This window comes from Prionailurus bengalensis, chromosome A2 (assembly GCF_016509475.1).
Source record: "Prionailurus bengalensis isolate Pbe53 chromosome A2, Fcat_Pben_1.1_paternal_pri, whole genome shotgun sequence".
Taxonomy (NCBI): Eukaryota; Metazoa; Chordata; class Mammalia; order Carnivora; family Felidae; genus Prionailurus; species Prionailurus bengalensis.
Genome location: NC_057348.1, coordinates 143,898,333 through 143,916,800, shown reverse-complemented (window position 1 = coordinate 143,916,800; position 18,468 = coordinate 143,898,333). Strand labels below are relative to the sequence as shown.

At 39.3% G+C, this 18,468-nt stretch overlaps 1 protein-coding gene across 1 annotated transcript in view; it reads right to left on the bottom strand.

Annotated features, from left to right (window-relative positions):
• SND1 (staphylococcal nuclease and tudor domain containing 1) overlaps positions 1-18,468 on the bottom strand; it is a 421,931-nt gene that overhangs the window by 308,391 nt on the left and 95,072 nt on the right. The gene's annotated exons all lie outside the window — the stretch shown is intronic.

The window sequence follows — 18,468 nt, the reverse complement described above, 5'->3', positions numbered from 1 at the left end:
AGCTACTACTCTTTATCTTGGTAAACAGCATTAAATCCAAATTATCACTAAAATATACACTCCACTCCCCTCCTCTAATGTCCATCTGCACTGATTACATTTATGAAGACTACATTTCTGGAGTGTTTATATTAGCCAGCATCTTTTCCATCACATACAATTTTCAAATGTCACAAAAACTCTGAAGTATTAAAAAAAAGTATCCAGTGGGTAGGAAAGCACCCAATGATAAAAGTGAGAAACATATCTTTTGAACTAAACAGACAGACCAGAACCAAAAGAACTCAGGTGTCGTGTCCAAAATCTACTAAGCAATTTACCAAGTCAACAGAAACCGAGATCACAGTGGAGGTTAGAACAAAGTAATGGTGAGCAGAGCTATCAAACTTAATCAAATTCAAGATTCCACTTGTTGTAAGATGCACTATTATTTTAAAAGTCATTAAAAGCCATCAGTTACAACAATAAGTTTCATCCTTAAATCTGACATGTTAAATTAAAATGTGGACATATTTTTTAAGAATTAAAGAAATGAGGTATATTTCCAATAAGGTCAAGAAGGCAGGATTACTTTATAAATGCAAAGCTTTATTTTTCATCTAACACAGTTAAAAAAATCTTATTGGCAAGTTCACTTTATAGCTATTCCCACCTTTATGTTCATTACATATCATTTATATCAAGTATAATCACTCTACCAGCAAGTGGACCTCAAATAGTTAAAACTATCTATGCCAACCAGAAGGAAACTAAGAAGATAGAAAATACCTATCTAGTTTACAGCTTGGCCAAACATCATCCAAATCACTTATACCAATCTAGGGAAAATAAAGAAACTTAAATTTGGTCCTTTGGGAAACCAATAGTATGTATATGCCGAGAATGCGCCTGTGGCCCCAAGCTGATCATTTTCTTTGCATTAACTCAGAGTGAATAATGATCAGAAGGCAATTGGCAGAGACACACAGCCCCCAGCTCTGTTTGATGTATGATCCTATCACAACACGATTACCAAGACCCATTTCTCTTGCACCAAAATACTGAATCCAGACGTCAACCTGGTGCCTGGAAAAGATGCTACACAGTGACAGCTGTTTCATGCTTCGATCCTGAATAGTTGCATTCTCACCAGACACATGCTTTAGCCAATGAGGGATCAGTGCATTCATAAAGAAAACATTACAAGAATTCTGGCTACCAAAATTTAAAGGTAGCACATACTCTTGCTTTTTTTTTTTTATTGGTTTAAGTCATAATAAATAAGGAGCAGTTTTGCAGAAAGATGATGAAGGGACTGCTGCATTTTATGTAATTAAGCAATAAACATATAGAAGCAATTAAGTGTATAGCATGAAATAGCAATAAGCATTTAGCGCAACACAAATTACTCAACACATTCATTTCACCACACTTTTTTTAATTGAAAGAACTGGTGACCTAGATGAACACTGAATTGAAAAATCAAGAGAATTTAGTAGTCGTTGCAAGTACAACCCTTGATACAGGCCTGGATTCTACTCCTAAGTGTTTCCCTTAACAGTAGTTTGACCTTGCACAAGTAACATGACCTTCCTTCCCTAGCCTCAGTTTTCCCACATGCCAAAAAAAAAAAAAAAAAAGATGATAAAACCTTCACCTCACAGGGCTCGGCTTTGTGTAGAATTAGATAGGGCAGGAAAACTCTTACCGAGTATCTGGCATAGCGGAGGAAATGCAAAATGGTACGTTCTATTTATCATTAGTACCAGCACTATCAAGCTATATACTTCCCAACCTTCAAACCTCTTTCTTGCTCTGATTTTCATTGGTTTGTTGCTTTTGTGCCTCTCCTAAAACACTGTTAATCTACTTTGCACTGTCTTTATTTGTATTTTATCTTGACTCACCCACATACCATCCCCCCGACTCTACTTTCAGAAACACCTTTGTATCCCCTCAACAACTAACATGGCATTGAATAGTATTTAAGTTCTACAAAGCAACTAAAGAAATATCTGGGCAATGAAGCATGAATGACACCGGCCTAACAGGTTTAAGACCTGGTATTCGCTGCCTGGCATCTTGCACTCTGGTGAAGGTGAGTGGAACAAAGCTGAAAGGCTAGGCAGCCGAGAGGCAGCAAGAGGTCCCAAAGCATTTCCATTTCCCTCCATTCAGAAGGATGCCTCTACATAAATGCTTCCACTTAAAGAAGACACTAATGTGCTTCTGTGGAATTCTGCCAGTCTGACCCATAAATACCCTTATCAGGAAGAGTCAAAAACTATTTAATTCATCACAGGCTGAGAGTTTAAAAAGCAAGAGAGGATTAAGCAACACACACTCCAGTAGTGGGCTACAAAAGGGCATTGTTCCAGTTAATACAGCCGCCTCTGTAATGCAAAAGGAATAGAAAAGACACGAGAAGATAACGACACACGGAATTCCATATGAGATAGGCACACACATATACACACACACATATATATAAACTCTGCCAACATTATACCAGAAAAAGAAAGGACATTTTGACATATCTACTCAAGAACAAGATACGTAGAATAGACCTAATGGAATAAATAAATAAATGGACAAGGAATAGAACCTGGTCAGACTATACCTAACAAATGAGGAACCAGGAAGGGGCTGACAGAAAAATAAGCAGCTACAACTGGACATGCTGCTAGAAAGAAACCAAAACAGCTCTCAGAATTCAGCAATAACTCAATACCCTAGGTAGAAGTCACCCAGTAATGGCACGAAGAATCCAACACAGATGGGCAAACACCTTTCCAGCCGGCCCTGGACAAAGAACAAACACCTGTCTGACCTGTGGCAAGACAGCACAGGCTTCTGATTAGCCACCATTCAGAGAGAGTTCAGTTGTTTAGCACTGGTACTTCTTTTTTAGTATATGTGCTGCTGAAGCAAGTACAGCACTGGCACTTCTTAAGAACACTCCACCTCATGTTTCTGGGCCTCTTGAAACAAGCCCAAGGCCTCGTTCTTGACCACTGTTAATTGTGGGTCTGCAGCTGACACAATTTCACCAACAGTACCAAGACTTTATCTGTCCCTATTTCCCACTCCTATACGTAATATGAATCTTCTGGGATTTACTCCTTCAGGGGCAATTCCTTGTGAATTCCAGAGGCGCAAAGAAGACAAAGAATTTGCCATATATTTTATATGTTTATATATTGCTAGCTATCTAGCCAGCTGACACCGAGAGGGGGATGAAACAAACAAACAAAAACTTGATTTTAAACTGTTCCTGGTCCCACACAATGTATCTGACCTTCCTAAAGCACTCTTGTTTGTGCAAAATGACTATATAGAGATTTTTCATGGGTCATTTTTACTATACACAACTTTTATCCCATACTCTGACCTTAGACCGCAGTTCCCAATGGGATACAACTCCACTATAATTTGTCATTCTGATATTTAAATTTAAAAACCACAACTCCCCTATATTTAATTGGCTACAGAGAATATGAACATCATCTATTCAAGTTTGAAACCAGAGAAAAATGGCTCTTCCAACCACAGGAATGTTCACACAAAGTCAAGACGAATCACCTGCAAATCTTTAGTCAGTTTTATCATTTTATTAAAAAGTACGCTTCAAATATCAAGATTAGAGAAAACCTTTGTTCTGTAATAGTCCCCATAGATTCTATTCAGATAGCTACACAGACAAGGCCACAATGTAAGGTAAGAGATTTTGGAATGCAAATCAAGAGGTCCCCAAAATCCAGATGCACCATCAAAAAAAGGGGGGAGGGGCAAGGAGCAAGAAAAAAAAAGATTATGAATCTAAATAACAAAGCAAATTAGGAGACCATTCTGAGTCAGGGAGCATACTCAGGACAGTTATTTCCTTTGTATTGCCTTTATAATCCTGTCCTACTAGAGAGGCATACTCTGCCTCACAAGTTCGTTATAAGGGAAAGTGATACAAAACAAACACCTAGGTCCTTTGGAAATGAGCAATGAACAAGGTAGAAAAATAGACAGTGAAAGGACAGACTTTTATTAAAATCAAAGAGAACAAAAACAAGGACCCTATTAAGGAAAACTGGGAGGGTGACAGGCTGTTAATGAGGTGCTGAGAGATAAATAGGGCAACCCATCTCTAACAACTGTTCTAGCTCAATACATGTATGTCCCAGATTATGCGATAGTATATTCACTTCTTCAACACAGTTTGACCAGAATATCCTCTTTCATGTTCCTCCTTGGGGCTATGTATGGAAGAAAGGGTTCGAAGACTAAAACACTTGTAGAAATTAGGTCTCAGATACAGCCTCATCTGCAATGAATTCCATAGCTCTGTTGTTCAGTCCTTCCCCTTCACACATCAAAACCACTGCTTCTAAGCCTCTAAACTGCAGCTTTGGAAGGCAATTCCAAACATAAACACTGATAAACTATATATGTATGACTTTAATCTAGGATGCACTCAGATTACAGAATTAAAGAAAATAAACATTGGGGCACCTGGGTGGCTCAGTCAGTTGGGCATCTGACTTCGACTCAGGTCATAATCTCATAGCTCATGAGTTTAAGCCCCACATCGGGCTCTGTGCTGACAGTTCACAGCCTGGAGCCTGCTTCAGATTCTGTGTCTCCCTCTCTCTTCTCTCTCTGCCCTTCCCCCGCTCATACTCTCTCTCACTCTCTCTCTCTCTCTCAAAAATAAACATACATTAAAAAAATTAATAAAAGGAAGAAAGGAAGGAAACATGAACTCTTGTTGATTTCTTAGAATGAGGGAGAAAAGGAATCCTATACACCACTATCATCCAGAAATTGTGTCTTGGTCCCCAGCACTGATCACCAAAGATAGCTAAGAGATTTGCTAAATCATGAGAACCTCAGAGTTATTAGATCCCCATTAGCAAAGTCCAATTACAGAGAGAAAACCAAGCTATTTTAGCTGAACATTCATACCAATGGAAAAAAATAGAGACTTCTTAATCACTTTCATTATCAAAACAGACTCCCTGCTGGAGCCTTTTAATTGGAAGTCTACCCATTTTAAAGGCATTTGCATTTTATCAAACTATATTGACAGGGCTAATAGAAATCACTTCTAGCTTCTAGCTTCTTCACATCTCCCAAATACGTGATGACACCTGTAGTGATCCACTGAAGAGAAAAACAGAAGACCAGGATAGGAAGCTGGGCCCCTAGCACACGAACATCTGGATGGAAATCTCACCATGTTAGCAACCAGCCTTACCCCTCTTCATCTCTGCTATGTTAAAAGGGGGACAGAGTAGTGAGAAACCACAGCATCACAACCAGTTTTTCTCCATTAAATGTCCCAAAGATCAAGGGATGTCATTTACTTACAAATGAACAAAACTTGGAATCAATACTGATGGGTGTGAGATGAACAGATTTGTATGCTAGACATTCTGTACCCAAGATACATATGTCTCTCTCTTCCTGTCTCTCTCTAAACATGTAGGGTGCCACAGTGTTACTGCCATGAGCTATATTTTGTTATTTATAGAGGCTATAAAAGTACACAACACTTTACAAACCACAGAACATAGGCACTAGAGCCTGGAGGAACTCAGACTAAATAGAAATGGAGAGAGGAATGGTGAGGAAAACAGGAAAATATTTCCTTGCACCAAATTCCAGGCAAGAACACTCCTGGGAGGCAGTTGAGAAAGGTACTAATTATTAAGGAGTGATCTGTAAAAGGAGGATTTACACAAACCAAAATCAACCCATCAGTAATTCACAGTCTTAACTCTTGAAGGCAAAGAGTTGATATCAGAGTGATTCTATGACAACTTCCACCTTTGACATAAAACATGAATTATGCTTTTCTAATCATATGATGACAAGTTCATCCAAGCAATACTAAGATGTGAATACTGAATACGCATCCAAATGTTTAAAAAAGGAAAAAAAACAGGTCCAAAAAATGACCTTAGAGACTGGGAGAGCTGCAAACCTGAAGTATATGAAGTTCAGCCCTTGCAAGTGACAGTTACACAATTTTCATCAACTCAGGGAGCCATCAAGTCCTTTATCCTCCTAGATAAACAAAAGATTTGAGCTTCAAAAACATCGGCAAAGTAAGTATTTCCAAGAGACAGAACTATATCACATAAGAAATTTCACTGACAGAACGCACAAAGGTTGTGTTCCCAGACATTCACGAGGTACCCCACCAATTCAATGAGCCGTATCTCAGAAGGCCTCCGTCTCGAAATGGTTACTTTAAGGATTTAAGCCTGGTCCTTAATTTAGTGTTGTCTGTACTTTACTAGAGATTCACCACAATGGACAGATAGATGTTGTTAGTACAGAGTTTTATCAATTACAAAAAGCCCACTATCACAAAATTTTGTGATTTACTATTATTCCCATTTTGCAGGGAGATTAAAGGGCTTTCTCAAATATACAGTAGGTACCTGTGAAAGACATAAGCCAGGCCATCAGGAAACCAATCACAAGTACTTACTCGATGACCTTGATTTTAACATAATTACCATGAACAGTCAAAAACAGCCAGGTTCATTTTTCTAAATGCAAAGTGCTCAGTAGTTAACTAAACAGATATTAAAAATAATCTGGGGGGGGGCGCCTGGGTGGCGCAGTCGGTGAAGCGTCCGACTTCAGCCAGGTCACGATCTCACGGTCCGTGAGTTCGAGCCCCGCGTCGGGCTCTGGGCTGATGGCTCAGAGCCTGGAGCCTGTTTCCGATTCTGTGTCTGCCTCTCTCTCGGCCCCTCCCCCGTTCATGCTCTGTCTCTCTCTGTCCCAAAAATAAATAAACGTTGAAAAAAAAAAATTTAGAAAAATAATCTGGGGAATCCCTCCACCTCTGAGTTCACTGAAGGTATACACGACAATGTTTCTTGGTGCTACTTTTCTGTAATGCAAACTACTAGACATCCAATATTCTCATGGTATGTTCTCAGATTCATTTATAGTCAATATTGAAAAGAATTACCTAAATGATTCTAACGGTCTTTTCATAAATTTCTCTTTAGTTTCCCAAAGACCATGTTACAAATTCATCACAAAGTCAGGCTTTAATCTCCTCTCATTCATCAACAGTGACACCAGCCCCCTTCTCCATTCAAGGGGGAAACCATCTGCAATAGTTCTGCCCGATTTCCCCAGGAATTTTAGCTTTGACTGCCTGGTTTCCGAACCCTCAGCAATGGGAGCAATTTACCTCGATCGACTTCGCCAGTCACTGTTGCAATTTAGCTAAGACATTTCCCAGGGGCCCATTAGAAAAGGTTCCAATTTGAAAAACTCACATCTGATCCTACAACCAGTCCTAGAAACATCATTTGGTACCAACTTAAAAATTACTCTTTTTCTGATCCCAAATCTTTCACTTGACACAGAAATGCAAAACGGAAATCAGGATAAGATTTCCGAATACTAGCTCAAATACACAAACATAGAAATACATTCTGATAAAAATCACAGCGTGCTACATGCGTGCCAAGGCTTGGTTTTGTCATCTGACTCTCCACCAAGCAAACTGAAGATGGCAGCCCAGGGCAGAGGAAGCCTTTGGCAGCAACCACCCTCCAGCAACATCAGAAACCTAGTGAGGCTGTGGAGTTCCTTCCAGAGTTAAGGATCATGAAAAAGCCAAATCTCCCTATTCAAGTACCTCACGCACGCACACACACTGCACCTACTCAATGGAGCTAACCAAAGGAAATGCCAAAGGACCCATTATGTAGGACTGGGCAAAGCATAGGAGAGCTGTCCTCTAGCAAAAGAAATGAAATTCTTCAATACCAACAGGGAAGGGGTGCCTGGGTGGCTCAGTTGTGAGTTTGAGCCCCGCATCGGGCCCTGTGCTGACAGCTCAGAGCCTGGAGCCTGCTTGGGATTTTGTGTCTCCCTCTCTCTCTCTGTCCCTCCCCTGCTCACATTCTCTCTCTCTCCCCCAAAAATGAATATCTAAAAAAAATTTTTTTAAATAAAGTATCATTAGATTATCAAAAATATATATACCAACAAGGAAAAAGTCCATCGCGACGTTCAGATTACTGTTGCAAAAGCCCTAACATTCATACTGGAATTAAGTTCTACTCCATAGGTATATTAGTATTTGAAATTAGACTTAATAGGCCTTGACAACATTTCAGTAGCTTTTCTAGAATACTAGTGCTTCCAAAACAGAATACAGAAAAAGTGGCATAATCACTTAAAATAATGTTATCAAAAATTAAGTCAATAAATAGAATAGCTTCATTTGAGATTTTTGTCCCTAAATTTTTCTTTAATAAACAAAGAGTATCTGCTATCAAACATCAAATGGCAATAAACCAATGCCCAATATCAAGTCATTATTACTACTCTATTACATTAATTACTATTAACAGAATGCATATTCTGGTACACATATACGTTTGATTTTCTATAACTCATGTATAATATATTTCCTACCTGGAGAATTACCCTGAACTAAAACGACAGCATTAAACATGTCCATATCCAGTGAGTTCTAGGAGTTTTGCCACCTGAACATGTTTGGGAACCAGTGCTGTATTTATAAAACTTAATGGTGGCAGAGTCTCAAATGTTCAGAAAAATAGCTCATGTTAGACATTAAACAAGGGACTCACAGGATACACAATTATAGAGAGAGAATTGCTGTTCCCTGATAACGGTGGTAGGCTAACAATTCCAGGAATTTATCTTCCCTAAGTATAATTAGAGAGCATATTCGCTCTTTCAGGTGAATACTTTCATCTAAGTTTCAACTCCAAGTGAACAACTTAAGCGGACTGTCACAAGCTATTGATTTACAGATCGTACCTTTTCTTTATCAACAGTACCGCCCACAATCTATAGCCGACTTCAAGTCAAAAGCTTTCTACAAGGTTCAGGTGGTATATTCAGTGTGGCTGACAATGTCCCTTGGGAAACATCTCCCGTTGTTTTAGTGCAGCTCTCAAATGTGATCAAAACCCCCAGCTCCTCTCTCTTCCTCCCTTTCCAACTACTGATGTGTGTGAGGTTACAATTTTTCAAATGTTTCAACCAAATAACACATTGAAAGAGAGAAAATACAGAAGCACGTGAGAGTCCAGCGGTAATCTATTAAGCCACACATTAAGCAGATTTGCAAAATAAAAGTAAAGTCACTCTTCAATTTTTTTGGAAAATATTTTTCATGAAAACGTGTTAATGTGACAGGCTTATTACTGTTGTTTTTAATGAATTAAATATTTTTAAATGTCTCATTTTCTAAAACAGTAGGTATCAATAGAGATAATCAATCCATATGAATAAAAGTTCTTTGGGCTCTCAATAAATTTACTATACAAGAGTCCTCAAATCAAAGAGGTTGAGAACTACTGTTTCAGAGGAACTCAAAAGATACATTATAGTTACCCACAGCATGAGAGAGGCCCAATGCAGGAAAGCCTTAAGGTGACACTTCCTCATCAAAATTCATCTTTGAAATAGAGTCAGTTATACAGACAAATCCCGTTAAAAGAAAACTTAAAGGAAATGAAAATGAAAAAAAAAAAATCATTCTACTTTTTATCCAAACACAACTGTTTAACTGTGCCCTAAAAACAGTTCCCCTTCAGTCCTACTCTAAGCTTATACTTTTGTACAATTATAATCGTAGCACAAATAGAATGATCTCTGCTTTTTTGATCCCTTAACACTGTATCCTAGTCTTCCCAGTAGACACATAATCTTTATCATTTTCATAGATACAGAATTGCAATGCATGGTTATACACAAATGTAAAAGTTCAACAAACTGTACCCGTAAGGTTTCTAACTGTACTAAAAAAAAGTAATAATTCAATTTAAGAAAACCTTAATGGACCACCGATACTATTTCTAGCTATTTAGACTACTACTACTTTTTCTGAGAGATCATACTACAGCGAACATTTTCAGATGCTACAGCGAACATTTTCAGATACAAAGTTTGACTCTTGCTTTAAAACCTTTCCTTAAACAGAGATTAACAAGGGTGACTACTCTGATGAAGATTATGTACTTTTTGTGAAGCCACCCACATCTTTAGTGAGTTTGACTACTTGGTCCCAACAAAAGATAGGGTGTCACTGCACATCTCATTTTTTTCTCTATTATTCCTTAAAAATAAAGAGGATTTTACAAATCCTCATGAGTTCATGAGTTCATGACGATTTGAAATCGTCATGAGTTCAACTAGGAATTTAGTTAAGAATGTCTAGCCTTCTGCAGATGAGTCAGCATGATGTGTCAAACCTAACCTGGGACTCAGTCATAGCTGCAAACATAACATCTAACGTAAAGTCTTCTCTCTGCTGGACTCTAACCTGCCTGGTAAATTGAGGTTACTGTTATGGCCTAAATTATAGCTACCCCAAATTCACATGCTAAACCCAATTCACATGCTAATGTGGCTATATTTGGAGATAGGACCTTTTAAGAGGTGATTAGGTTAAAATGAGGTCAGTAGGGTGAGCACTCGCCTGATGTGACTGGTGTCCTTATACGAAGAAGAGGTTAGGACACAGAGACACCAGGGTCACACATGCACAGATGGACGATTGTGTGAAAAGTGGGCAGCCACGTGCAAGCCAAGGAGAGAGGCCTCAGAAGAACGCAAATTCAACACCACCTTGATCGTCCGTGGACTTTCAGCGTCCGAAACTGTGAGAAAATAAATTTCTGTGGTTTAAGCTGCTTACTCTGCGGTATGTGTCACTGCAACCCCAGCAAACTAATAGTTACCAATCTGACCCCTGAGGACATTTCCATGCTCTTCTCAGTCGACTCCAAACCCTTCCATTTACAGATAAGGAAACCAAGCTCTTTGAGGTTAGGAGTTTTCACCTGTGACTGCAGAATATCAAGGAAGGGTTACGTCTCTTCACACCAAAGCTCTTTACACCATAATATAAGGATAATCACAAACGAGAGTCCTCGATATTTCTAAGCATCAATACCAAAGACCCACAATTTAATCTTAAATCAATTAATTTCTGGAGCGCCTGGGTGGCTCAGTCAGTTAAGCTTCCAACTTTGGCTCAGGTCATGATGTCACAGTTTGGAAGTTCAGGCCCTGCATCAGGCTCTGAGGCCTGCTTCGGATTCTATGTCTCTATGTCTGTCTGTCTGTCTGTCTGTCTGTCTGTCTCTCTCTCTCTCTCTCTCTCTCTGCCCCTCCCCTGCTTGTGCTTCCCCTCTCTCTCTCTCTCAAAAATAAATAGACATTAAAAAAATTTTTTTTAATTTAAATCAATTAATTTCTGGGACACAATTCTTGAGGATATTCAAAAACAGCCAATAGTTTTGAACAACAATGTACCTAGGTACAAAGCTTTGGATATACCAAACACACCTGCTCTACAAAAGATGTGCCTTCAAAGAAAAACTGAAACAGGATAATTTAAAGACACAAGGGCTTTGAACAAATAAGAGGAAGAACTTGCTTCTAGCAGGGAGATGTAGCTAATTTTAACAGCTTTCAAGGAAACAGGGGTGTGGAGAATGAGGTCAAAGGATCAATAGAACCAGATACATGCTAACTTTGAACCATGGATAAAGAAATTTCATCAAAACTAGAACTTTCAGGTTCGTAAGGCTGACGACTTCTAGAATATAAGGATGGAAGAGATTGTTGAATGTTACAGAACAGTTTAAGTAGGACTATGTGTTTATTTTAAATATCTAGGTCTCCGTAAATCTTCTATCCTTGGCATATTAAGTACTTCTTTGTTTAGCTTTCTGCTCTTAGTTGACATTTCCTCAGCGAATCGAGGAGGTAAAGTACCCCAGTATACCAGGTGAGATGATGGCCACAGCTTACCCACCTTGAAATTCACCAAAACTAATCCACAAAACGGCAACTGGTCAAATGATAACCGTGGCCAGCATTAGTTATTAACCACTCAAGTCTGGGGATTTGCTTTCTATAGGAATTCACATGTAAATGGTAATAACACTTTCCTCCCCCAAAACCTTCACCCCTCACAAAAAAAGAAATTTGTTTGGGTTTGGGGACGATTAACTTAGTAGAAACTGAATTATAATTAGAGTCAGGCAAAATATTCAAAATTCTTCAGCAGGCTGATCTTATACTTGATGGCCAAAACGGTAGTGGTAGATGGCCTAGAAAACCATATGGAGACATGATGAAAACAGTGATTTCAAGAAGCCCTAGTTAAGGTATATATGGAGAGCAATAAACCACTTGGAATCTATTTCTGAAATCTTTTTGTACTTTTTAAATGTGCTCTAAAAATTATATTGTGCTATAAACTGAAATTGCGATGACATACAAATTTGTCCAGAATACAGTTTGCAATTATAACGCAGTTTCTAGTTCATCAAGTCCATAATGTCACAATACCAGCAATTATTAAATGCCTGGACACACAGGGCCTCAATGCTTGAAGGTATGAAGAAACAACTGAAGAAGGGGAAGCTGTTGGACAAAAAGCTAGCACTTAAAAGAACCATCGGATATAGAGATAATTAGGTAAGAGTTTGCAGAAGCTTATCCCTCAATAATGGCAAAGGGAAGACAGAATGACAAACCATATAGCAGAGAGGTGCCTTTTGAGACTGACAAAGTTATACATTAACCCCTTGACTCATTTTTCCTATTGTCATGAATGCACAAAGATGACTGTCCCAGGCAAAGCTAGGAAAGTTCAAAATTATTAGTGTGTTAAAGTCAAACACTTTTACTTGCCTATCATCAGGTAATCAGATTTCCCTAAAAAGTAAACAAAAAACACGGGAACGTTTGTTACATGTCTCCTATGTATTATCTTAATTAAACCTCATTTACTACACAATAACTAAGAAAAGTCATCATTATAGCGTCCATTTTAGAGATTCAAAAACAAATTTTGTTATCCTTTTAATGCCTCAGAGGCTAGTGGTAGGCTGGTTTCAGACATACACTAGTCCAGTTCTTTAAAGTCCATTCCTTTGCCATTCATCATCCAGTATCCCAAGTAATAAATCAGCCAAACAGATTAATGAAGCTGCAAATTAAAAAAAAAAAAAAAAGCCTAAATCCATCCACATTCATCAGCCTTATGACCCAACAATACCATTCTGAGGTATGCACTAGGAGAAATAAATGTGCATATTCACCAAAACACATACAAGAATGCTCATTAGCATCTTTATCATAATAGATCCAAGCTGGAAACAATGCAACTGTCCATTAATAAGAGAATACATAAAGTACAGTTTATTTATACAATGGAATATTATACACAAAAGAACAACTACTGATACATGTAACAACATGCATAAATCTCAGACGCATAATGTTCCCATGAAAACAGCCAAAATCAAAAGGGTACCTAATGCAGGATTCCATAAAGTTCAAGAATAGACACAACTAATTGGTGATGATAGAGAATCAGAACGATGGTTACCTTGTGGCACAGAAAAATACTGAGAATGGGAATGTTCTAGGATAGGAAAATATTCTATATCTATCTGGGTGCTGGATACATGGGTATATACACACCTAAAAATTCATCAAGCTATACGCTTAAGATTACTGCATTTAACACACAACTAGATGTTTAGTCTCAATTTAAAGAGTTTCTTTAAAAAAAGTTTTCAGAAAGTGGCAAAGATTGGCAGAGTAATACCATTTACACTTAGACAAAGAATAACTTTTATTAGCACTGGGAGCAGAATCTGGAAATTACTTGAAATTTCTACCACCAGGCAAATATATTGTTATTTCTGGTAGCAGCTGGCAGTTCCACCTCTTAAAAATGAAGCTGCATATAAATTTGTTTTGGAGCAAGTATTCGAGTTGGGGAAGCCCAGATTCTGTATTGCTACTTGGAGGGTAAGAATCTCAGAGGAATGGCAAGTGCAGCTGCTGGGTGGTAAGAAGAAACTGAAGACATGCACGAAAACACAAGGAGCAGGGGAAGGACACTGTAAGAGACAGAGGCTACGTATTCTGGGAACACAGCTTCTGCTTCAGAAGAATAAAGACAAAATGGGAATCACACTGACAACTATTCTCTAGTCTGTGAATTTTTTTTAGTTCTACAAAACGCACTTACAGAACATACCTGTACTCCCTACTGCCCCCGATCTGCTTTAACAACAACACTCAAGTCTGAAGTACAGCTGACTCTTGAACAATGTGGGGATCAGCGATGCTGACCACCCCACTGCAGTTGAAAAACCCATGTGTAACTTTTGGCTCTCCAAAACTTAATAATAGCTTATTGTTGGCCAGAGCCGCTAATAACACTCAATTATCACATATGTTGTAGGCTATAAGTATTATGTGCTGTATTCTTACAATAAAGTAAGCTAGAAAAAAAAAGTGTTAAGAAAACCATACAAGAGGGGCACCTGGGCTCAGGTCATGATACCACAGCTCCTGGGTTTAAGCCCTGAGTCAGGCTCTGTGCTGACAGCTCGGAGCCTAGAGCCTCCTTCGGACTGTGTCTCCCTCTCTCTGCCCCACCCCCACTCACAGAGAGTGTGTGTGTGTGTGTGTGTGTGTGTGTAATAAACAAACATTGGGGCACCTGGATTGTGTCTCCCTCTCTCTCTGCCCCTCCCCCACTCACAGTGTGTGTGTGTGTGTGTGTGTGTGTGTGTGTGTGTGTAATAAGCAAACATTGGGGCACCTGGATTGTGTCTCCCTCTCTCTCTGCCCCTCCCCCACTCACAGTGTGTGTGTGTGTGTGTGTGTGTGTGTGTGTGTGTGTGTGTAATAAACAAACACTGGGGCACCTGGGTGGCTCAGTCATCCAACTTTGGCTCAGGTTATAATCTCGTGGTCTGTGAATTTGAGCCCTGTGTTGGGCTCTGCGCCGACAGCTCAGAGCCTGGAGTCTGCTTCAGATTCTGTACCTCACTCTCTCTCTGCCCTCCCCCCTCACTCTCTGTCCCTGGCTCTCTCAAAAGTAAATAAATATTTAAAAAAATTTTAAATAGGGGCGGCTGGGTGGCTCAGTCGGTTGAACCTCCGACTTCGGCTCAGGTCATGATCTCACAGTTCATGAGTTCAAGCCCTGCGTCAGGCTCTGTGCTGACAGTTCAGAGCCTGGAGCCTGCTTCTGATTCTGTGTCTCCCTCGCTCCCTCTCTCTCTTTCTCTCTCGCTCTCTCTCTGCCCCTCCCTCACTCGTGCACGTGTGCTCTCTCTCTCTCAAAAATAAACATTAAAAAAAATTTTAATAAATATTTAAAAATTTAAAAAAATATACAAGCTAAAATACATTTACAGTACTGTACCATATTTACTGAAAACAACCCTTGTGTAAGTGGACCTGTGTAGTAATTCAAACCCATGCTTTCAATGGTCAACTGTATATAAGCTGCTATTAAGCAGATGTTGTGAAGGAGGTGCAAGGAGAGAGGGAAGGAGGGCTAACAGGCAGTGACATCACAATGTTGGGTTGTAAACAGTGAATTATTCCAAAAGCCTCAAACTCTTGCTGCTTTAGATTTACTGGCTGGGTTTTTTTTTAACTGACTTTTTGTTAATGCCAGTGTCCTAAATTCTTGATGGCCTGCTGCATCAACTTGGCACATTTTGTAGCCTACACTCTCTAAATGTCTGCGTGTTGGTAGGCTACCCAAATGACAAGAGCCCCCTACTTTCTTTACCCAGTCCTGAAAGGAAAAGCCCACTGCTATGGTCTCTGAAGCTCTGTAATGTAACCACTCTTGCTGAAGTTATTATCCTACATTTGTGTACTCTTACAGATTCTGAAACTCCTTGGTTCTTATGCTAGATCATTTTCCATGCTGGGAACATTTTCTCTCAGAACCCAGAAATCGGCTTACACACAGTTCACAAGAAACCTCTTTCTTATCTACCTGGACCTACCCAGTTTCTCCTGGATGATGAATTCCTCTCATAAACAAGGTTAATCACTTCTAGTCAACAATCCAAGATTCAACTACCTCAAACTGTGGCATTCATACATAAGAACATTAGAGAATTTGAAATGAAAATATTGCAGATCAGAGGCCATAAAAATAGAATCCATCTCCCCAAAGGCCCCAGCACTTCCCCAACTGAAGACCAAACTCCAGACGGATTTAAGACAAAAGCTCCTGCAGTTGTAATTGGTTTGTAAAAACCGAAGTTTATCTACTGCCCACCGGCATTTATCAGCTCTAATACTTCAAAGGCTGACACAAGAGCTCATTTTATTTGAGCTTCACAAATCCCTGAACATTCATAAGTATTTTTCAATTCAAATTCAAATGAATATTATTTTATCGAGGACAAATGTTTTTTAAAAATTAATAAAACTATTCCATTACCAAACCCAGAATACAAGTATTTGTGGGGTAGCATACTCCCATATTTGTGGGTAAAACTCCTACATTCATATAGCGCTGCAATCCCATTATCCCCAGGCTTAAATTAATAAAATTGTTTGTCTTGTCAGCTTGTGTTACACGTTGTACAAACTTGTTAGATAATCAGCAGAGGCATGACAATTCATTATCCTACAGGGAGCCAGTCTGAATCCAGCAGCTTCCGCTCTCAGACAGCGCCAGAGCCACCACGTCAAACGAGAGCAGCAACTGCCACACATTCTGAAGGGCACAGACACAGAAACTCAGCATCCATCCTCCTCCTCCTCACCAGCATCAAGGGATTTTAAATTTCACTCCCAAGATATAAAGCACCTATGGCCACCTGGCATCAGCAGGGCTGTATTTTGAGAAGTCTCTGAAACAAGACAGATTCAACTTCTGATGCTCAGATTGGCTGGCAAGGGTAAAAGATATGGTCAGATGAGATAGTGGGTTTTAACATCAGCACTTGGCTCATGTCAAACCACCAAACGTTATTCTTCTCCTGCAAAGATAGGGAATGAGGGGAAAGGTGGGGGTGGCGGGAGGGGGAACAACCCTTCCAAACAGAACTTCCTTTTGGTTCAGCTTCAATCAGATGTCTCCACACTACAACTGCACAGAGGTAGGCATTTAGTTGTTACTCTACTGGCTGTGGAAGAAGAAGATGTTAGTCCTCTTAGGATCCATGCTACCCCAAATAAACTATGGTACCCAATATAAACAATGCTGTACTAAATAAGTAAGCAGGAATCTACTCCAGTATTTTAGGTAACAGGAAGTAGATATCAGTTAAAAAATATACTTCTTGGCATCATTCACCCAAAATACAAGTTGGTGGCAGATGGAAGATATTCCAATTGTTTTTGTTGGTTATGGAGATCACCCCTACAACTCGGCCCCAGAGCTAAGTACAGATATGCAAATCAGAACAAGTCCTTGGACCCAGAGGGATTTCTTCAGGTGTAAAACTGAACTTCTCTAAAAGTAAAAATGCTATTGAAAATTAGACCCACAACTTGAATAATATATTCCCTTAGGCTTTTAATGCTTATGATTACTGACCCATCAGACCAGTGGGAATTTTTGCAGGCCAAAAGTAGTTGGACATTTCTCCCCAGAGCAAAGGTATATGGGTTGGTTCTCCATTTGGGGCTGGAGAAGTCTGGCCATCGATCAAGTCTGTGGTATTGTTTCAAAATATTGTGTGTGTGTCTCTCTCTCTGGGAGAGGATAAAAATCTCCTACCTCACTGTAGCTTATAGAACCCTTTCCTGGGGAAGGATTATTCATCACTGTCCTGGTGAACTCAGGAATGGCCACTGAAATGAGAGAGTCAGCTCCTGGTTGTCATGTCTGTCTTTCCCCCCACTAGGATACCGGTAAGATCCCAGATAATGAATGATCTATCAGCCTGAGTCCCAAAGTGAAAAGTACATGAGCAGAGCCACAGCTTACCTATCCTGGATATGTGAGTGTGAAATATACACCTCTACTTTTTACAAGCCCCAGAGCTTTGTTACTGCAACAGAACTTAGCTAAATAAATAAACAAACCATCAAACTAAATAAATAAAGGCTACAGGAAATTTGGTCCCAGCATCCATACTAATGCTGCAGTGAAATGCAACAAAACATCCAGTCAGAGGCAGAATAGGATCTTCCAAAGAATGACAGCTCATGTTAGGAAAGCAGAATTCTTTTCTTCTACCTGACCTCCTCAACCTGAACCTTATTTTCACTCAAGAAGATAATCTATACAATTCCAACAGTGAAATCATTTTCTGTTCTCAAAACAGAAAAAAAACGTGATACATAATGACACACATACTCAGAAAGTCTAGTGTCTGTTTTATCTTTCTCTGCTTCCTATCTTGCTTTAAGGCTGCTAGATCCAATTCGCTTCTAATTGATAATCTACTTTGGGCTAAATGTGAATAAAATATGAATAAATAGGCTCTGAGGGTTCCAGGGGCCTCTACTAAAGGCAAATTTGGGGGAAGATATTTATTTTAGATCTTCAGGAGTCAAAATTCTACTTTTCTCACTGTGATCAGGATAGGTGAGATATAACAAAGGGAAGTAACCATTTTAGCAGGAATCAACTGTTACAAAATTTTATTAGCTATACAGGGTTCAGGAGACAAGATACATAGA